Source organism: Cololabis saira, chromosome 10 (assembly GCF_033807715.1).
Source record: "Cololabis saira isolate AMF1-May2022 chromosome 10, fColSai1.1, whole genome shotgun sequence".
NCBI classification, from domain to species: Eukaryota; Metazoa; Chordata; class Actinopteri; order Beloniformes; family Belonidae; genus Cololabis; species Cololabis saira.
In genome coordinates, this window is record NC_084596.1 from 6364555 (window position 1) to 6386713 (window position 22159).

Here is a 22159-nt window from a genome sequence, read left to right on the forward strand (position 1 = left end):
GTCACAGCACCCCTGTGGCGGCAAGAGTGCTTCTCAAATTTGTGGAAAAAGAAAGAAAAGGTGCCACGGACACAACAAAATCTACTAGTGTTTGGATCAGATTTTCAGACCATTCAAACTTCAATTGATTGCGGTGGAGAGGGGGGGTGCTACGGCCCAGACACTTAGCCAAGGACAATGGACTCTGCCAGTGGTAAGGACCTGGCAAGCGGCGCATAAGGGAGACAATAATTCATTTAAAATGTTTCCTTTTCCCAGTTTCAGGCCTTGGTAGAAGAATACACAAGTCATGGAGCTGTCAACATGCATCCTCCTTCGATAGCTCAGTTGGTAGAGCGGAGGACTGTAGAACCAGTAAAACAGGTATCCTTAGGTCGCTGGTTCAACTCCGGCTCGAAGGACTGCCATTATTTTTCATCTTCCCAGAGCGGGACTCGATTTCATCACTGTACTCGGCTATGGCTTTGGCCACTGCCATCTACTGTGGTTGGGACTTTTGAGTTGTTACACCATGTGTGTTTCCACATGTTACAATCAAAGAGGGCTAGTGGCGCAATGGATAAAGCGTCTGAGTACGGATCAGAAGATTCTATGTTCAACTCCTGGCTAGCTCAAAAAATCCTAATCTTTAATACTCTCCCAGTCACAGCCTTGGTATTGTACAAGTTTCTTCTTCTGTCATTTATTTATTTACTTGCTTTTTTCATTTGTCTCTGTGTATGCCCGGAAATGTACACTTCAAAGGTGCCGCAGGATAGACCGTCTTCCATAATGTTTCCAAAGCTGCCCCGGCTCATGCATTATGTTTGTCTTTCATGGGACCTCTTTTATTCATTCTCTTCTTTCCTCATATCTCATTCGAAGCAAATGCCCTTACCTGACGACAGGGGCGGCACACCTCCGTAAACTCTTCTTCCAACCTCACACTGTGTTCACTGACATAACTGCAGAAACCGAGCACATATCTAAAGCTGGGTACACGTACCATTTCAAGCTGTGATCGTATAGTGGTGAGTACTCTGCGTTGTGGCCGCAGCAACCCCGGTTCGAATCCGGGTCACAGCACCCCTGTGGCAGCAAGAGTGCTTCTCAAATTTTTGGAAAAAGAAAGAAAAGGTGCCACGGACACAACAAAATCCACTAGGGTGTTTGGATCAGATTTTCAGACCATTCACACTTCAATTGATTGCGGTGGAGAGGGGGGGTGCCACGGCCCAGACACTTAGCCAAGGACAATGGACTCTGCCAGTGGTAAGGACCCGGCAAGCGGTGCATAAGGGAGACAATAATTCATTTAAAATGTTTCCTTTTCCCAGTTTCAGGCCTTGGTAGAAGAATACACAAGTCATGGAGCTGTCAACATTCATCCTCCTTCGATAGCTCAGTTGGTAGAGCGGAGGACTGTAGAACCAGTAAAACAGGTATCCTTAGGTCGCTGGTTCAACTCCGGCTCGAAGGACTGCCATTTTTTTTCATCTTCCCAGAGCAGGGGTCCGTTTCACAAAGCAGGTTCAACAAACACTCAGTACGTGCACATGCAGCGATTCAACCTGGTTGGAGATCATTTGCACACATCGTACTGACTTTTAAACTGCATGTGAACACCTTAAGTCAGTCCAGTCAATCTGATCAGACCGGATTCATCAACCTACTTGCAGCACCTAGATAAGCCAGTCCCAAGCCAGTCGCAACCGCCTTGTTAATGCCATGTGAACGGGGACATGGATATTACAGTCTGCGCATGCTCGAGATTTTCCCCCGGGTGGGGTTTTCCCCCGGGGGAGGAGATTCACCCGGAAGTGAAAGGAGGCGACACGGCGCTGCTCAGTAGTAGCACGTCGTAGTAGCAGCAATGTCGTCAAAATTTCCTATTCTGACATTTCATATATAAATACTGTATTTTCGCGACCATACGGGCGCCGTGTGGAAAGGCCTCAGTCTTGTGTCATTTCTGTATTTGAAACACACACGGCGCACCGACCGAAAAGGCACACACACAAGAACACACACACGCACACAAGCGTGCTATTTAAAAATACAGCGGGAGCAAAACTTTGTTTGATTGTAGGCTACTTTATTTCAGTTTTTACATTAATCAAACCCATCGAAGTCCTAATCCTCTGTTTCTGCATTAAAGAGCTCCGCTAAATCAGCTGTGCCAGTCCGAACTCCTCGCTGTCAGTCTCGTTCCGTGCCCTGCGGCGCCACGGAAATGCACGCTTTTGCAAAAGCTCGCAAAATAATCCCAGCAAACACGTTAGCCCACGGATCAACAATCCATCTGCAAACTGTGACATAACTGGCCCGGCGTTGCTTCCACTCCTGGAGAAACTCTTCTCCTCTTAAGTCATCCGTCGCTCACACGCCGCCTGCAGCCTTTAAGGCTGATTTATGGTTCTGCGTTAACCAACGCAGACCTTATGGCGTAGGGTACGCGGCGCACTCACCGAACGGTGCGCGTCGCCGCGTACCCTACGCCGTAGGGTAGATTTTACGCGGAACCATAAATCTGCCTTTATTCACCTGCCCGAGACTCTCCTTTCATTCTCCCCACCAACCGCCCGTGCGCTCCCTTTGCAGCTCCCTGTCCATCTCCCTCCAGCAGCTGAACTTTATTGAGGTTTTTGTAGTGAAATGAGGAGGAATCATAGAGATAACTTCTCATTTCAACTAACTGGATCAGCCGTTCCTCATCATGATTGTTTCCTACAGCGCTTTTAACGCAGGCGGCAGGAAGAGAATATAAGCAGGTCTAACGTCCGACCAAAGTGGGGAAAAAAACGAACAAAATAACGGCGTGAGGTGACGCAATGAAACAGCGAACAGCTGGAGTGAGCGGTGTGTTCGTGGTGTTAATGCAGAAAACATGTCAGCATCTCAGATCATTACTGGGATGTGGGGAAAGCAGAGGACACGAGAAATGATCAAATAGGTACCAGATCTTGTTGGATCCGGCACAAATTAAGCCCAAATAAGATTAAGATAAGATTCTTGTTAGGCTATATCTTATTATTTTATCAGAACCTTCCAGCCTGGCATCTCCCTCCAGCCAGCTGCCACTTTATTGGGGTTCTTGTGTTGAAATGACTGTTTCCTTCAGCGCTTTCAACTTTTTTTTCCAACTTTCAACCGGCTTTCAACGCGACCGACGGGAAGAAAATAGAAGCAGGGCGTGCGACAAAAGTCCAGCTCAAAACGGCGCCGCGTCGCTCGCAACCAGTGTAGACAGTGCAAATAAAACATAAAGCAATGGAACTGTTTTTGACGCTGACGCTCGCTCGCGTCGCATGCAGTGTGGACACGGTGTAAGATTCGCATTTACAGTCAGAGCGATGCAGCGCGGTTTTTAAATATATTTTACTCTGGGGTGTTGTGAGATTTTATTCACTTTTGAAAGGTGTCATGACTGAAAAAAGGTTGAGAAAGTCTGTTTTAGACATATTATTAATAGGAAAGCAGTGAGAAAGCACTTTTTCCTTTCCTTGTTGTTGTTAAGCGGAGGTCAACCGGAAGTGGCTCTTTGTTGAAATGGTTACCATGGTTACCTCGGGTACAGCACCACCTAGCGTCACGGAGTCAGCCATGCTCTGGTTACAGTGGCTTATTCAATCTGATCCAGTCTGATCTCAGAACAGCATGTGTAATCAGACAAGTGATCCAATCTTCTGCATGTCATTATCTGATCAGATCTGCAACCAGCTTGAATCGCTGCATGTGCACGTACTGACTGAGTCTAATCCTGAACTCTTAGTTGATCTACTCTGAGATCGGAAACTCTGAGTTTTCGGTTCCAGAACAGCGGATTTGAGGTAATTTACTCAACTCTAAGTAGTTTCACCTGGAGTTAAGCTTGTGCGTGAGGGAAATCAAAAGCCATCATCAGTAGAGCGCTGATACAAGGATTCACCATGGCAACCGGCGACACAAAAGAGCACAATACATTTTCTTTTTTTTCTTTTAAACTTTATTTATCTTTTCAATTTACAAAATCCCTTTGAGGAGACATTAGTTTGCATCTCAAGATCCACATACTTCACGCCACTGGAGTTAGAAGTGTTAATACGTACATATGGCGAGTATGAGAGCATATTTTGGAAAAAAAAATGAAATTTTATTGTCATTTAGATCAGGGTCGTCAATTGGGTACGGCAGCTGCCACACCTCGGCTTCAGGGGAAAATGTAAATTTTTTTTTTTTAAATACATTTATGGAATTACTCTGCATCTATTTGTATTTATTTATTCTATTATTTAATACATATAAAATAACTACAAATGCATATCAGAACAACATGATGGATTTCAGTAGGTAGGCTATTATCTTTCCCAACACTTGTACCCCCCCCCCCCCCCCCTCATATCTTGAAATGTCCCAGCGTCCCTGACGACAGTGGTCGCTATCAATCTGGTTTTTAGCTCTGCAGTGTTACTAACTTACAAAAATGAAAAGGAAGCAGACAACCACGCAATAAAAAAAAAGAAAGAAGCAAGTGATGGGTCCAGAAGATATTAACGAGGCTGTTAGCCACTGATGGATTAATTATGAAGTTCATCTCAAAGTAAGATATAAATCCTCTTATACATCTGTTTAAGGGAAATATTTGACTTTTTTTTACTCTCCCTCTCCTTTTTGCATTTGGACTTTAACTGTTTGAAGTTAAAATCTGATGTCCCTGTGATATTGTTGCACTGACATAGTGAATAAAGTGAACGAGTTAAATTGCGTTTGTTAGATAAGCCTTTTCTGCTCTCTAACTCCGCCGCTTGCTGTCCGTGGTGCAGAAAACGGATGTGTATTGCGTAAAGACCCATTGGCTGAATTGACGCCACTGAGGGAGGAGACGGAGAGAAACTCCAGGTTCGCTGAAATAAACCTGGTCCCGACCAGGTTAGGTTCAGAGCGTCTGTTACTACGGTAACTGACCGAGAGCTTAAGTTACCCCTCTTTGTGAAACAGGCTAGAGTTACCTCTCTTTCTCTGGTTTGAGTTACCTCCCTTTGTGAAACGGAAAACTCAGAGTTTCCCTCATTTCAGGGTTAACAGACTCAGAGTTTTCACTAAACCTGCTTTGTGAAACGGACCCCTGGACTCTATTTCATCACTGTACTCGGCTATGGCTTTGGCCACTGCCATCTACTTTGGTTGGGACATCTGAGTTGTTACACCACGTGTGTTTCCACATGTTACAATCAAAAAGGGCTAGTGGGGCAATGGATAATGCGTCTGAGTACGGATCAGAAGATTCTAGGTTCAACTCCTGGCTAGCTCAAAAAATCCTAATCTTTAATACTCTCCCAGTCACAACCTTGGTAGTGTACACGTTTCTTCTTCTGTGTCATTTATTTACTTGCTTTTTTCATTTGTCTCTGTGTATGCCCGGAAATGTACACTTCAAAGGTGCCGCAGGAGGCCGTCTTCCATAATGTTTCCAAAGCTGCCCCGGCTCATGCATTATGTTTGTCTTTCATGGGACCTCTTTTATTCATTCTCTTCTTTCCTCATATCTCATTCGAAGCAAATGCCCTTACCTGACGACAGGGGCGGCACACCTCCGTAAACTCTTCTTCCAACCTCACACTGTGTTCACTCTCATGACTGCAGAAACCGAGCACATATCTAAAGCTGGGTACACGTACCCTTTCAAGCTGTGATCGTATAGTGGTGAGTACTCTGCGTTGTGGCCGCAGCAACCCCGGTTCGAATCCGGGTCACAGCACCCCTGTGGCAGCAAGAGTGCTTCTCAAATTTTTGGAAAAAGAATTAAAAGGTGCCACGGACACAACAAAATCCACTAGGGTGTTTGGATCAGATTTTCAGACCATTCACACTTCAATTGATTGCGGTGGAGAGGGGGGGTGCCACGGCCCAGATACTTAGCCAAGGACAATGGACTCTGCCAGTGGTAAGGACCCGGCAAGCGGTGCATAAGGGAGACAATAATTCATTTAAAATGTTTCCTTTTCCCAGTTTCAGGCCTTGGTAGAAGAATACACAAGTCATGGAGCTGTCAACATGCATCCTCCTTCGATAGCTCAGTTGGTAGAGCGGAGGACTGTAGAACCAGTAAAGCAGGTATCCTTAGGTCGCTGGTTCAACTCCGGCTCGAAGGACTGCCATTATTTTTCATCTTCCCAGAGCAGGGGTCCGTTTCACAAAGCAGGTTCAACAAACACTGAGTCTAATCCTGAACTCTTAGTTGATCTACTCTGAGATCGGAAACTCTGAGTTTTCGGTTCCAGAACAGCGGATTTGAGGTAATTTACTCAACTCTAAGTAGTTTCACCTGGAGTTAAGCTTGTGCGTGAGGGAAATCAAAAGCCATCATCAGTAGAGCGCTGATACAAGGATTCACCATGGCAACCGGCGACACAAAAGAGCACAATACATTTTCTTTTTTTTCTTTTAAACTTTATTTATCTTTTCAATTTACAAAATCCCTGTATGACCGGAGCAGGAGCTTGGTTCGCATTGCCGGCAGTAAGTCAGACCTGTTCCCGGTGCGTGTTGGACTCCGGCAGGGCTGCCCTTTGTCACCGGTTCTGTTCATTATTTTTATGGACAGAATTTCTAGGCGCAGCCAGGGGCCGGAGGGGGTACGGTTCGGGAGCCACTTGATTTCATCTCTGCTTTTTGCAGATGATGTGGTCTTGTTGGCTCCCTCGAGCCAGGACCTTCAGCATGCACTGGGGCGGTTTGCAGCCGAGTGTGAAGCAGCTGGGATGAGAATCAGCACCTCTAAGTCTGAGGCCATGGTTCTCGACCGGAAAAAAGTGGCTTGCACCCTCCAGGTCGGGGGAGAGTTCCTGCCTCAGGTGGAGGAGTTTAAGTATCTTGGGGTCTTGTTCACGAGTGAGGGGAGAACGGAGCGCGAGATCGACAGGCGGATCGGTGCGGCGGCCGCAGTAATGCGGTCATTGTATCGGTCCGTCGTGGTGAAGAGGGAGCTGAGCCGAAAGGCAAAGCTCTCGGTTTACCGGTCGATCTACGTTCCCACCCTCACCTATGGTCATGAACTCTGGGTCATGACCGAAAGAACGGGATCCCGGATACAAGCGGCCGAAATGAGTTTCCTCCGCAGGGTGGCGGGGCGCTCCCTTACAGATAGGGTGAGGAGCTCTGTCACCCGGGAGGAGCTCGGAGTAGAGCCGCTACTCCTCCACATCGAGAGGAGCCAGCTGAGGTGGCTCGGGCACCTGTATAGGATGCCCCCTGGACGCCTCCCTCGTGAGGTGTTCCGGGCATGTCCCACCGGGAGGAGGCCCCGAGGAAGACCCAGGACACGCTGGAGTGACTACGTCACTCGGCTGGCCTGGGAACGCCTTGGAGTCCCCCCGGAAGAGCTGGAGGAAGTGTCCGGGGAGAGGGAAGTCTGGGGATCCCTGCTCCGACTGCTGCCCCCGCGACCCGGACTCGGATAATGCGGTGGACAATGGATGGATGGATGGAATTTACAAAATCCCTTTGAGGAGACATTAGTTTGCATCTCAAGATCCACATACTTCACGCCACTGGAGTTAGAAGTGTTAATACGTACATATGGCGAGTATGAGAGCATATTTTGGAAAAAAAAATGAAATTTTATTGTCATTTAGATCAGGGTCGTCAATTGGGTACGGCAGCTGCCACACCTCGGCTTCAGGGGAAAATGTAAATTTTTTTTTTTTAAATACATTTATGGAATTACTCTGCATCTATTTGTATTTATTTATTCTATTATTTAATACATATAAAATAACTACAAATGCATATCAGAACAACATGATGGATTTCAGTAGGTAGGCTATTATCTTTCCCAACACTTGTACCCCCCCCCCCCCCCTCATATCTTGAAATGTCCCAGCGTCCCTGACGACAGTGGTCGCTATCAATCTGGTTTTTAGCTCTGCAGTGTTACTAACTTACAAAAATGAAAAGGAAGCAGACAACCACGCAATAAAAAAAAAGAAAGAAGCAAGTGATGGGTCCAGAAGATATTAACGAGGCTGTTAGCCACTGATGGATTAATTATGAAGTTCATCTCAAAGTAAGATATAAATCCTCTTATACATCTGTTTAAGGGAAATATTTGACTTTTTTTTACTCTCCCTCTCCTTTTTGCATTTGGACTTTAACTGTTTGAAGTTAAAATCTGATGTCCCTGTGATATTGTTGCACTGACATAGTGAATAAAGTGAACGAGTTAAATTGCGTTTGTTAGATAAGCCTTTTCTGCTCTCTAACTCCGCCGCTTGCTGTCCGTGGTGCAGAAAACGGATGTGTATTGCGTAAAGACCCATTGGCTGAATTGACGCCACTGAGGGAGGAGACGGAGAGAAACTCCAGGTTCGCTGAAATAAACCTGGTCCCGACCAGGTTAGGTTCAGAGCGTCTGTTACTACGGTAACTGACCGAGAGCTTAAGTTACCCCTCTTTGTGAAACAGGCTAGAGTTACCTCTCTTTCTCTGGTTTGAGTTACCTCCCTTTGTGAAACGGAAAACTCAGAGTTTCCCTCATTTCAGGGTTAACAGACTCAGAGTTTTCACTAAACCTGCTTTGTGAAACGGACCCCTGGACTCTATTTCATCACTGTACTCGGCTATGGCTTTGGCCACTGCCATCTACTTTGGTTGGGACATCTGAGTTGTTACACCACGTGTGTTTCCACATGTTACAATCAAAAAGGGCTAGTGGCGCAATGGATAACGCGTCTGAGTACAGATCAGAAGATTCTAGGTTCAACTCCTGGCTAGCTCAAAAAATCCTAATCTTTAATACTCTCCCAGTCACAACCTTGGTAGTGTACACGTTTCTTCTTCTGTGTCATTTATTTACTTGCTTTTTTCATTTGTCTCTGTGTATGCCCGGAAATGTACACTTCAAAGGTGCCGCAGGATAGGCCGTCTTCCATAATGTTTCCAAAGCTGCCCCGGCTCATGCATTATGTTTGTCTTTCATGGGACCTCTTTTATTCATTCTCTTCTTTCCTCATATCTCATTCGAAGCAAATGCCCTTACCTGACGACAGGGGCGGCACACCTCCGTAAACTCTTCTTCCAACCTCACACTGTGTTCACTGACATAACTGCAGAAAGCGAGCACATATCTAAAGCTGGGTACACGTACCAATTCAAGCTGTGATCGTATAGTGGTGAGTACTCTGCGTTGTGGCTGCAGCAACCCCGGTTCGAATCCGGGTCACAGCACCCCTGTGGCAGCAAGAGTGCTTCTCAAATTTTTGGAAAAAGAAAGAAAAGGTGCCACGGACACAACAAAATCCACTAGGGTGTTTGGATCAGATTTGCAGACCATTCACACTTCAATTGATTGCGGTGGAGAGGGGGGGTGCTACGGCCCGGACACTTAGCCAAGGACAATGGATTCTGCCAGTGGTAAGGACCCGGCAAGCGGCGCATAAGGGAGACAATAATTCATTTAAAATGTTTCCTTTTCCCAGTTTCAGGCCTTGGTAGAAGAATACACAAGTCATGGAGCTGTCAACATGCATCCTCCTTCGATAGCTCAGTTGGTAGAGCGGAGGACTGTAGAACCAGTAAAACAGGTATCCTTAGGTTGCTGGTTCAACTCCGGCTCGAAGGACTGCCATTATTTTTCATCTTCCCAGAGCGGGACTCTATTTCATCACTGTACTCGGCTATGGCTTTGGCCACTGCCGTCTACTTTGGTTGGACATCTGAGTTGTTACACCACGTGTGTTTCCACATGTTACAATCAAAAAGGGCTAGTGGTGCGATGGATAATGCGTCTGAGTACGGATCAGAAGATTCTAGGTTCAACTCCTGGCTAGTTCAAAAAATCCTAATCTTCAATACTCTCCCAGTCACAACCTTGGTAGTGTACACGTTTCTTCTTCTGTGTCATTTATTTATTTACTTGCTTTTTTCATTTGTCTCTGTGTATGCCCGGAAATGTACACTTCAAAGGTGCCGCAGGATAGACCGTCTTCCATAATGTTTCCAAAACTGCCCCGGCTCATGCATTATGTTTGTCTTTCATGGGACCTCTTTTATTCATTCTCTTCCTTCCTCATATCTCCTTCGAAGCAAATGTCCTTACCTGACGACAGGGGCGGCACACCTCCGTAAACTCTTCTTCCAACCTCACACTGTGTTCACTGATATAACTGCAGAAAGCAAGCACATATCTAAAGCTGGGTACACGTACCCTTTCAAGCTGTGATCGTATAGTGGTGAGTACTCTGCGTTGTGGCCGCAGCAACCCAGGTTCGAATCCGGGTCACAGCACCCCTGTGGCAGCAAGAGTGCTTCTCAAATATTGGGAAAAAGAAAGAAAAGGTGCCACGGACACAACAAAATCCATTTTTGTTTTTTCCTGATTGGTCCAGGTGTCTGCAGGATGCTGCTCTCTGATTGGTCCAGGTGTCTGCAGGATGCTGCTCTGTGATTGGTCCAGGTGTCTGCAGGATGCTGCTCTCTGATTGGTCCAGGTGTGGCCGTCAGCAGGTACTTAAGCTCAGGTGTGTCTGTCCTTCTGCTTCTGTCTGGCTGCTTCCTCCACCAGGTAACGTCACCTCAGGTGAGGAACAGAAACGCTGTCTAGGTTCAGGTTCTGGTTTCATTTCATTCATGTATTTAAAAGGGACAACGCACATTAATTAACATGAGCACTTGAGTCCATAGTGTAAATGTGCCAGATTTAGCCATACAGGCTAATTTACATCTGCAGGTTGACGGTATATATAAAAACATTGAAATAGAACACACTAAAACACTAGCGCACAGAGTACAAACAATTAGTAAAACCATGACATAGCTCTGAATAATGACAAAGATTAATGAAGAACAAGAGCAAACAAACACATTAGCTCACACAAACGGGTAGTAAAAACCATAACCTGATTATACCAGATTATGACGGCATGTTTGATTATCAAGTAACCACTGTTTGGTGTTTTTAGAGAAGGAATAAAGAGATGTGATGTTAGTTCTATGGGTGTATCAATCAATCAATCAATCACTTTATTTGTCCCAAGGGGGCGATTATTTTCGCGACAGGAGAAGCACACAATGGTAAATATACATAAAATATAACTAATAAGTTACACATCATAGTACAGACCTAGCTATAGTTAAGAGGGAAGGCTTTTTCACCCACTACCTTTTCCTTCCGGCATTTAAAAGAACAATAGCGGAGGAAACAAAGTGTTTGTATCTGTTTGTCTTTGCAAAAGGGAGTGTAAGCAGTAACTGATGGTAGAAACTGAAACAGTTTATTAAGGGATATGAAATCAGACAACATGGAGTTCTTGATCAGCTGTTTGTTATAAAGTTCTTGTAAAGTTTGTTGAGCCGACCCAATGATTTTACTGCTCAGACCAGTGTTTCCAACCTCGGCCCTCAAGGCCCACTGTCCTGCATGTTTGAGATGTTTCCTGCTTCAGCACACGTGATAAAAGTACCTGTGTCATCAACAGAGCTGTGCAGGCCTTGATGACGAGCTAATTAGGACCATTAATAAGAATCAGGTGTGATGATGAAGGGAGACATCTAAAACATGCAGGACAGTGTTGCCTCGAGGACCAGGGTTGGGAAACACTGGCTTAGACTGACAACCTTATTGAGCAAGTTTTTGTCTTTGACTTTCAAAGATTGAAACCAACAAATGAAAGAAAAAGTGATAACAGATTCGATAAAAGAACAATAAAACATAGTCATCAGGGAAGAATCCACCTGGAATTTAGAGTTTTCGAAGACAAAAAAGGCGCTGCTGGCTCTTCTTTAGTGTTCCAGGTACGAGCTGCTCCATAGGAACATTTTTATTACTTTTGACCCTCCTTTTGTTTATATCCTTGCTTTACATCTTATCTGTTAATTGAGATATATATATATATATATATATATATATATATATATATATATATATATATATATATATATATATATATATATATATATATATATTGCATTTTTTTTGTTTATTTTTTTTTAAATTGAAAAAACACACGTGTATATATACAGTATGTGAGTGTTTTTTTAATTTAAATATACATGTATGTGTTTTTTTTAATTACATATATATTTAAGTGTGTGTGTGTGTATAATTAAAAAAACACACACGTGTGTGTGTAAAAATTTATGTATACAGAATATTCCTCAAGGATTTATACAATATTCAAGTGTTCAGTCTAAAATAAATAAATATAAACTAACGTCGTGGTCGTTTCACCAAAGGCCCTTTTTCTCTGTGCAGTTTCAATCCCCTCTGGTTGTTAGCGTTAGCATTAGCTCTGCTCGAGGAGTTTTGATTTGGTTTAATGAACTCATTGAGTAGACGGGCCAGACCATGAAGGATTTTATATAAAATGTCTGCAAACTTCATTATATTTCCCCAGTTTAAAACAACATATGTAGTTAAAATATTACAATTATATAAATTTAACTTTCTCCTGATTTGTAACGCGGTCCTACCTGTCTGGACCAGCTAGTGAGACAGTCGTTCATGTGCGAAAGAATCGTGGTGTTGATGTAGAACTTTGCAGCCTCAGTTGTTCAGATTATTCCTTCTGGTTCTGGTTTGGTCTCAGGTGTCGCCGTGGCAACCTGGTTCTGGTTTGGTCAAAGATCCTCTATACAGAAGATAACGCATTACCGTTACTGCCAATGGTATGAAATGGTATACACTTCCGGTCTCCTAAGTGGGCGTGGTCACCCCTCTGACCTCACTTCCTGTCTCCTAAGTGGGCGTGGCCGCCCCTCTCCCCACATCGTTTTGGAACATACAACACTACATACAGTACAACTTTCTTCCAAAAAGACTTAAATAATAAATATAACAGTATTATTAAGCAAATAAGCAAGTTTTATTTTAATTTTAAACTTCATTTTATCCGATGGGAAAACGATGAGAGCCAAATCTTGCGAGTGTGTGTTGCTCAGACAGAGACAGGTCTCAAACAAAGTTCATTTTCTCCTAATCTGTCAGTCTGAAAATTGCCATTTTGGTGTCAGAATGTTCAGAAGGTTTGTGGCTTTTGAAAAATGGGTCCCATATTTACTTAGGTTACTATGGGGCGAAGGAATTGGTAATAATCTGTGCTCACGTTCACTTTTCCCATAGGACTCGATAGACTCAGGACCTACTTCCGGTCTCCTAAAGGTGCGTGGCAGTCACGTGACACAGATACAGGAAACACAACCGTAGTGGGCTGTAGAGTTTATTGAACGTCTCTGGTTTGGTCTCAGGTGTCGCCGTGGCAACCTGGTTCTGGTTTGGTCTCAGGTGTCGCCGTGGCAACCTGGTTCTGGTTTGGTCTCAGGTGTCGCCGTGGCAACCTGGTTCTGGTTTGGTCTCAGGTGTTGCCGTGGCAACCTGGTTCTGGTTTGGTCTCAGGTGTCGCCGTGGCAACCTGGTTTTGGACCTGAGTTTAGTCAAAGATCTTCTATACACAAGATAGCGCATTGCCGTTACTGGCAATGGTTTGAAATTGTATACACTTCCGGTCTCCTAAGTGGGCGTGGCCGCCCCTCTCCCCACATCGTTTTGGAACATACAACACTAGATACAGTACAACTTTCTTCCAAAAATACTTAAATAATAAAAATAACAGTATTATTAAGCAAAGAAGCTAGTTTTATTTTAGTTTTAAACTTAATTTTATCCGATGGGAAAACGATGAGAGCCAAATCTCGCGAGAGTGTGTTGCTCAGACAGAGACAGGTCTCAAACAAAGTTCATTTTCTCCTAATCTGTCGGTCTGAAAATTGCCATTTTGGTGTCAGAATGTTCAGAAGGTTTGTGGCTTTTGAAAAATGGGTCCCGTATTTACTTAGGTTACTATGGGGCGAAGGAATTAGTAATAATCTGTGCTCACGTTCACTTTTCCCATAGGACTCAATAGACTCAGGACCTACTTCCGGTCTCCTAAAGGGGCGTGGCAGTCACGTGACACAGACACAGCAACTCGAACCTTAGTGGGCTGTCTCGGTTTATAGAACGTCTCTGGTTTAGTTGAACAGGGAACCTGCTTCTCTGTCTGGAGCCACCTGAGACGAGCCCCGGTGCATTCTGGGTAAGAACACCTGAATAGGGCTTCCACCTTTCAGGAATAGAAATACGGGACGCCCCGATTTCAGCAGTGCAGGCGTGAAAAGAGACATCCCCAAAACTTCTAAACTGCATAAAAATGTGTTTATTTTATATGAAAAAACAAAATGCTTTGATTTCAAGTTTAAAGTCCCTTAATAGCATTGAACTAGCATGACTGTACAGACTAGCAACCATGCTAGCAACTGAACTAGCCTATGCTAGCAACTGAAACGGCCTATGCTAACAACTGAACTGGCCTATGCTAGCAACTGAAATAGCCTGAAACAGCCTATGCTAGCAACTGAACTAGCCTATGCTAGCAACTGAACTGAAAAGAGGCCCGGCTAGCTGCGGTTGAGGCCCGGCTTGCTGCAGTTTATAGTTTATAGTTTTATTTGGATCTGCATTAGCTGCAGCAAAACTTCAGCTGTTCTTCCTGGGGTCCGACACATAATATACAAGACAAAAATTAAAAACAAACCTAAAGAGGTAGTAGGAGGAAAAAGAAAAGACACATAAAAAAAGTACATTCTACTACAAAATATATTCTAGATTTCTGTCAAATAAGACCAGTGCTCCTTTTGACACTCACACTAAGGTTACAGTCATTCCGAAACATTTAGATGTAATGCATTTACAATACAAAAATTGGAGGCCCGGCTAGCTAACGATAGTGTTAGCGGGTCTGACACGTCTGCGTGATGATGTCATCAACACGCTTCCTGTTCAGACTCAGAACGGTTCCAGCATGGAGGCAGGTTAAACTCCTGGACAAATATCAATTTAAATGCAATATGAAAAGAAAGGAAAATAAAAAATGGGGATTCTTGTAAGGAATACAAAAAACAAGGCACTCTAAGAATTAAAAGGTGCATATGAATAACAAATTAAATTAAGCATTTAAATTCACATAATGGAGCCTAGAAAAGGAGAGCAATTATTAAATTAGAATAACAATGTCTAGACTTATTTTACTTGCATTTTTGTTTTCTACTCTTGAGACGTGTGAAAAAAATCTTAAAATGGTTAATAAAACCCCGGAAGGAAGGAGGGTTTACAATTTCTCTTTGGCACAATGAATATGGAACTTACCCAGTAACAAAATGATATTAATATCAAAAACAGAAAATTCCAAATCATTCATGAAGAAAATAATATGGCTTCATTCAAAAAGGTGGAACATTATTCATTTGAAGAGATATCCAATTGTCTGTCTGTCCAGAACAATGAGACAAAGGACATTGATAAAACAAATGATCCAGTGTTTCTTCATCCTTTTTGCAGAAAGAACATTGATCTCCCTCAAATTAAAATCTTTTTTTAAGAAATGATGCCACAGAATATACCTTATTCATCATTTTAAAATGTACTTCTTTAACTTTAGGCAAAATTATAGAAGCACATTTCCGCCAGTAAAAGAAAAAATTAAGATAAACTTATGAAAACCCACGATAAATCATAATTATGACATCAAAACTATGGTAAGTCGTAATTTTGGCTTTCTATCTCATAATTTCGACTTTTTATTTTATAGTTATGACTTATCGTGGGGATATTTTTATTTTTAAGGCTAGGTTTTTATCTTGTTTTTTTTTTTTTTCTTTTACTGGCAGAAATGGGCTTCCATACAAAATAGACTCCTGGTGGTCCAAACCAACCAGCAGCTTCAGAACTAAGTAAAGTAAATATGATTATTTCTGCTCTGAAGCTGAAGACATTTTAACCTGGAGGTTAAAGGAGACTCGCTCTAGCGGCCTCTGGCGGCCAGTGGAGGAACTGCAGTCCTGCAGGAGCACCAGTGAGCTGGTTCTGGTTGCAGCAGGTCCAGAGCTGGTATCACATCAACGGGGGTAAAAACCTCCAACATGAAACATTTCTGCATAAAAACTGTCCAGAAGTTGATCATGTGGTTGTTTTTATGTCACAATGTTGATCTAAAAAGTCTGTTTTTCAGCTTTGATAAAGTTGAATATTGGTGAAAAATTGAACTTGTCTTTTCTATTATATTTGCATGTTTGAACAGCGTTTGAAAATGACTTATAAGATTAACCTTGAAGTAAGAACATAACTGTAACTGTGATGCAGGAAGGAAAAGATCAGACTCGCCAAAATAAGAGCCGTCAGGTGTCGTCGGTATAAGTCTGGTTGGTCCTTCAGATCCAATCGGATCAATAACGATCTTTTCTGACCAGAATCCCGTCGTTCAACGAGTCTAAAATATCATTTTAGGGTCGATGGATGAAACTGAACCGGTTTCAGCCTCAAGGGTTTGTTGACGTGAACCTGGTCAAGAACTGGTTTTACTGTAGGTTTCTAGAGTTAGTTAGTTTAAATTTATTGTCCTTTCGAAAATTCTTTTTGCATCTGTGGCAGCCAGAATACAAGGTGAAAAACAGAATATACAAGACAATTCCACATAGAACGATTAAGTGCAGTGAAGTCCAACGCTATCCTAGGGGTCTCCCACCTTTTTTAGTCCCTTGGATGAGAAAAAAACAGAGCAGGGACCCCCGCTTGGAATTCAGATTTTTACCCTTTTTTTTTTTTTAACGCGCCAAGTTTTAAGCCTGGTTTATAATAACTTTTGAATGCGTTTTATTCTGCTTATATCACCTTATTAGCCAATTCCTGACTGGGTTATTAACCTAGCCTAGGTTATTTGGCCTCGTCAGACGTGGAAGGAGTAACGTTAGGCCGAGCTGTAACGTTACAATCTCCAGCTTTAGACTTCGTTATTGTCACTAATTTATCCGTCAGGTCTAATTAGTTAAATAGGAAATAGCCAAGTCAATTTCGCAACAAATTTTCTTTTCTTAACCAGCTAGCTAGCTCGTTTTTCCGCTCTAAACTTGACATTAGTCACATGGGAATCATTTATGTAGAGTTGTAGACTTAATGGTTAGTGTCAAAAGTAGATTATTATCGCCTGTTAATGGAGTTTTCTCAATTTTTATGTATGTATGTATATATATTTTTTACATTTTTTTCTCTTTTCTCTTTTTCTTTAAAATTGCCTTTTTCTTTTTAAGTTGGACCCCCCCTGCAGTACCTCTGCCGCCCCCCTAGGGGTAGCGGCCCCCGGTTGAAGACCCCTGCACTATACAATGCTAAAGTGCTTCACACCAAACCAAGTGGATTATGAGATTAATAATGCATCTATAATTTATTTAGCAGAGCTATAGGCTACTAGAGGGTATAAAAGTACCTCCGTCCTGACGCTGACGGCAGACGTGAATAAAGTTGAAATTTTGCCTTTTTTCCCTTTTTTCCTAACATTTCAACTTTATTCACAAAATTTTGACTTTCTCAACATTTCGACTTTTTTCTCAACATTTCGACTTTTTTCTCTACATTTTGACTTTTTCTCGACATTGTACTTCAACATTAATCTTGATATTTCGACTTTTTTCTCGACATTTCGCCTTTTTTCTTGAACTTGATCTACATAATAATCTCATGCAAAAAGTTGACTTTATTTTTTTTTAAGTAGATCAAGCACAATATTTGTATCAGTGCACCTGGACCTGGACCTGGTCCCGTCCCCACCTGTCCCCGTTTGTCCTCCGCAGGTCCAGTATGGCTGCGAACAGAGCTCCTCCGGCTCACCTGGGACCCGATGGAGGGATCCCCCACCCCCGTCTGGCCGGGGGGGTCCTGCAGGACCCGGGTCTCCACGGGTCGGTCCAGGACCACCAGCCCCCGGTCCTGCCCCGGCCCATGTTCTACCTGCCCCCCCCCCCCCCCCGCCCTACCTGCCCTACCAGTGGCCCCTGCCTTTCTCCTTCAACCCCTTCGGCGGCTGCCCCGGCATGGGTGAGTCCTGGTGCCTCCGCCGTACCGTTACACCATCCCACAATTCAGATTCAATTCAGATTCAAGAAACTTTATTCATCCCTGAGGGGCAATTCAGGACAACAGAGCAGCAATACAAGACAGTAAATCCGCTCAGCTGCCGGCCGGTCGACCACAACGAGCAGCGACCCGAAACCGGAACAAAGCAGAGAAAGGGTGACATTGGGGGTGGGGGGGTGGGGGGGAGGGAGGAGGGAAAAAAAATGCATCTTCACACTGTGTATGTACACAGTGAGAAAGTGCAAAAAAACACCTCGGCACAGAAAGCACATGACAATTTTACATCAACTTCACAAGACCTATAGCCAGGAAGGCGTTGAAAAATAGGGAGGTGTGTGGTTATCAGCAAGTGTATGTGTAGCGGTGAGTCCATGAACCCGCTCCTCAGCCAGTGTCCTTTGTGTTATCAGACGGCTCGGTCAGTTCTGAAAACAGGTCCGCGGGTGATCTGGAGGGGGAAGGGTTATTCCGGGGCAGAGTCACCTGTTTACATTCCTCCAGGGAGATTGTGACTACAGCGATCAGACAAACCGCTGTGTCAAGGCCTGATTATAGAATCAACAATTTTTATTGAAAAAAAAACAGGCAGAGCAGTAATTTTCCGTCAACCTTAAGTCTCTGGTTCCTCAATGGCGACTCCAAACAGACGGATTTGTGATCAATTCCCGCCAAGCCGAGCTTCCAACTTCTCCAAGTTCTTTTCCATCTTGCCAATGAGCTCAAAGACCGCCGCCAGCCTGCAAAAGCCTGTGTCCAGCTTGCGGCCTTGCTCCAACACCGTTAAAGTAAAAGTGTTAGTCGCAGCGCTCATCCCTTCAGTCACGTCAGGCAGCTCGGAGAGGGCCAATGCAGCTGTCACCGACTTACGTGTTTGTCGATAGACCAGGAATCCCCCCCCTCCAATTAGGAGAAATCCTGCTATCATAAATCCAATTATGAAGGCATCTTCAACGTCCTCGACAGACAGGATCTTGATGCATAAAGGCTTCCACTGTTTCCAAGAATCCATTATATATCCAGAAAAGAATGTCCCGTCTGGGCAAGAGGGCTCCCTCACCCCCTCACTTCTCGTCGCAAAAATTTGGTCGATTTGTGCTGAGAGACCAGTTAATCAATTCCATGATTGTAGAGCTTCGGAGGAGTGAAAAGAAAAGACTCTGAAGGCGAGACAGGACAAAAAGCAGTAGCAGGGCAGATAGATAAGGGAGAGGGAGCAGAGAAGCGTCCGCCTTCGCTGAGAGCCAGAAGAGAAAATCTGACCCCGACTCCTCCAGACTGGATTCAGACTCTGTGCATCTCTGTCTCTCGCTACACCTTTCTTCGCCTGAGAACTTCCCCCATTGCGTCTGGTCTTCCTCTTCAGGCGTGGAACTTTTAAGGCCTCCTTGTCCTTTTCCATGTCCACTTCCTGACTCCCACTGTCATTTCCTCCTTCACTTACATGTCTGTCCTTCTGCTTTGCACTCTTCTCTTTTCCTCCTCCACCTGCCTGCCTGTTCTTCTGTTTTACACTCTCCTCCTTTCCTCCTCCAACTACCTGTTTGTCCTTATGCCCCTCGCCTGTCTGTTTATCCTTTCGTTTTTCACCCTCCTACTGTCCCTCACTTGCCTGTTTCTCCTGTTCCCCTTCACCCCCCTCCACCATTTCTCCTCCACCTACCTGTTTTTTCTGATCTCCTTTTTCTACCTCCACCTGTTCTCTGTCATCTATCTGTTCGATCTCCTTTTCCTACCTCCACCTGTTGTCCCTCACCCACCTGTATGTCCATCTGTGTCTCTGTCCTGTCCTGCCTGTGTCCTCCCTCAGCGGACTGTTGTTTTGGAGCAGATATTTTTTCTGCACAAGCTCTTATAAGGTGCCCCTCTCTGCCACAACTCAAGCACTTGATATTTTCAGACGAAGCAAAAATCAAGTAGTCAAGGTCGTCTACTGTGATATTAAAGGCCAGGCTCAGCTCCTCAGTCCTGTTGTCTAAGATCATCAGCAACTGTCTCCTGTGAGACACCACATGTTTTAGCTGCAGAGACTTGCAGCCTGAGGGGACTTTCCTCATCTGGGACACGACTTTTCCATGTCTGGATAACTCTCTTATCAGTACCTCATCACTGATAACCGGGGGAACATTGGACAAAGTGAGTTTTCTCGCGGGCGTGTCGAGCGGCAGAACAGGCACGAGCGTATCGTTCACCACAATCCCATTCTGCACCACTGTAGTCGCCTTCATCACACTATCTACAAAAATGACCACCGCATTATTCATCCGAGCAGCGGACTTGATGCTGCTGTGACCCACAACCTGCCCCACGGCCAGACTGCAGTCCTCCACCAAACAAGGAAACCCCGGCGAGACCTTAATACCATGTTTCCTTGTCAGTTTGGTCAGGTCCATGGTGGCATTTCAGACACCGACCAGCGAGACGCCAGCCGACAAAACGCACAACAAGGCCCCGACAAAACTCCCAAAAAAAACTCCCAAACTGAACACACACTATCACACCATTCACAAAAATAATGAAAAAAGATAAGAAAAATCACGCTCTCACAGACCGCTCCCCTCACTCCGTGCCTCCAGTCAGAGAGATAGAGAGATAGATGGATGGATGGATGGATGGATGGATGGATAGATGGATAGATAGATAGAGAGAGGGGTTTCCACTGACAAAAAACTGTCTCCGGGTCAGAAGAACCGGTTCCAAGGTAGCACCAACTCTTAGCTGGGCTAGAGGAAAGAACCGCTTACGTAAGGGTGGAGACGGAGACATTTTCAAATAAGAATGAATCTGGATGCAGCAAAGCATCATGGGAGGAGGAGGAGATGACCTGTCTTTTAGAGATGTGTCCACGGAGGAGCTACGAGGACCAAGTCCTGTTAGAGCAGATACCTGGTTGTTGCTGCGTATTTCTACAAACGCAGAGACGTAAGTGACGTAACTGACATTTGCAGCGACGTAACTGACGTGGCTCCCCTTAGCACCCGAGCTGTGGAAAAACAAACCGGTTCTCAGCACTGAACCAGCACCAGCACTGGTCCAGAACCAGCTCTGGAACCGGTCTGGAGTCTTGGCCCGTCGGTACAGTCGGGTCCTGGCCTAACGGCATATGGTGGTGTGCTACTGGTGGAACCGGCCAGGGGCAGCTGGGGCCCTAAAGTGGGGCAGGGGGCAATGGCCCCCTGCCCCCCAGTTCCGGTGCTGTCAACCACATCTTTCCCTGTATTTTCCTGCTTCCTGTTTATTTCATGCTGGTTGTGTGCTCCAACAGCCTGAGAAAAGGAGCTAGACATGTCTGAATGGTTTCATGGTTCTGACTCTGCTGCAGCAGATGTTGGTGTGAAACCGTGTGAATGTCCTCAGCTCTCACCTGCTCCTGCAGCCTCAGCCTGCAGGTGAACCGGGAGAGTCTGCAGAGCCGCCACGGCTGACAGTTCTCCTCCATGTGACTCCTCCGGTTCCCCGTCAGGGTCACATGTTGCAGCTCAAGCCAATCGCCACGTCAGCGATCCTACAGTCGTGTTCAAGAGTTCAAAAGTTCACCCTCCCTCTCTCAGGTCGGAGGTTTTTACATGTGTGAACAATAAAAATCATCTGATTGATGAGGAGGAGAATATGATCTCAAATAAACGACACGACCTTCAGTCACCAACCACCTTTATTATGTTCCCCAGGTAATAAACTGGCTGCTGCGTTGCACCGTTTTACCATCGACTGATCAAAAACATGCACTGGTTCATTTATTTATCTTGAAATGAAGGTAGATTATTCTATTAATTGGTCTAAATCCACTGTTTTGTGTGTTAACTGCAATTTTAGGAATATAACAAATACTCAATTACAATCAGGGAACATTAGATATTTAGGCATAAACATCTCCCCTAGGTTGTCAGAGTTAATAAAATTAAATCATGTTCAGCTTATAAAGAAAATAGAAGATGATCTTACCAGATGGAGCTCTCTCCCCATTTCGCTCATGGGTAGAATAGCCACCATTAAAATGATGGTTTTACCAAAAGTAAATTATTTTTTCTCAATGATACCATGCAAACCCCCTCTTTCTTGGTTTAAATCATTGGACTCATATGTATCAAAATTTCTGTGGAAAAATAAAACTCCACGTATTAGTTTAAAGACATTGCAAAAATCCAAAGAATATGGAGGTTTAGAATTACCTAATTTTCAGTATTACTTCATAGCCAGTAAGTTACAGTATATTGTAAAATGGTCAAAAGATCATCCTTTAGATAGTCAATGGCTGGACTCAGAGCA

General features: G+C 44.3%; 7 non-coding genes across 7 annotated transcripts; all 7 read left to right on the forward strand.

Moving 5' to 3' along the window:
• The first annotated feature begins 312 nt into the window (after positions 1-312).
• trnay-gua (transfer RNA tyrosine (anticodon GUA)) lies at positions 313-401 on the forward strand. The gene is given in 2 exon segments: positions 313-349; positions 366-401. It is a non-coding gene; the product is annotated as a tRNA-Tyr (tRNA).
• Positions 402-993: 592 nt separating this feature from the next.
• trnah-gug (transfer RNA histidin (anticodon GUG)) lies at positions 994-1065 on the forward strand. Its single transcript has one exon. It is a non-coding gene; the product is annotated as a tRNA-His (tRNA).
• Positions 1066-1370: 305 nt separating this feature from the next.
• On the forward strand, positions 1371-1459 carry trnay-gua (transfer RNA tyrosine (anticodon GUA)). Its single transcript is given in 2 exon segments — positions 1371-1407; positions 1424-1459. It is a non-coding gene; the product is annotated as a tRNA-Tyr (tRNA).
• A 4185-nt stretch (positions 1460-5644) lies between these two features.
• trnah-gug (transfer RNA histidin (anticodon GUG)) lies at positions 5645-5716 on the forward strand. The gene has a single exon. It is a non-coding gene; the product is annotated as a tRNA-His (tRNA).
• Positions 5717-6021: 305 nt separating this feature from the next.
• trnay-gua (transfer RNA tyrosine (anticodon GUA)) lies at positions 6022-6110 on the forward strand. The gene is given in 2 exon segments: positions 6022-6058; positions 6075-6110. It is a non-coding gene; the product is annotated as a tRNA-Tyr (tRNA).
• A 2551-nt stretch (positions 6111-8661) lies between these two features.
• Positions 8662-8734, forward strand: trnac-aca (transfer RNA cysteine (anticodon ACA)). Its single transcript has one exon. It is a non-coding gene; the product is annotated as a tRNA-Cys (tRNA).
• Positions 8735-9488: 754 nt separating this feature from the next.
• Positions 9489-9577, forward strand: trnay-gua (transfer RNA tyrosine (anticodon GUA)). The gene is given in 2 exon segments: positions 9489-9525; positions 9542-9577. It is a non-coding gene; the product is annotated as a tRNA-Tyr (tRNA).
• Positions 9578-22159: the final 12582 nt, after the last annotated feature.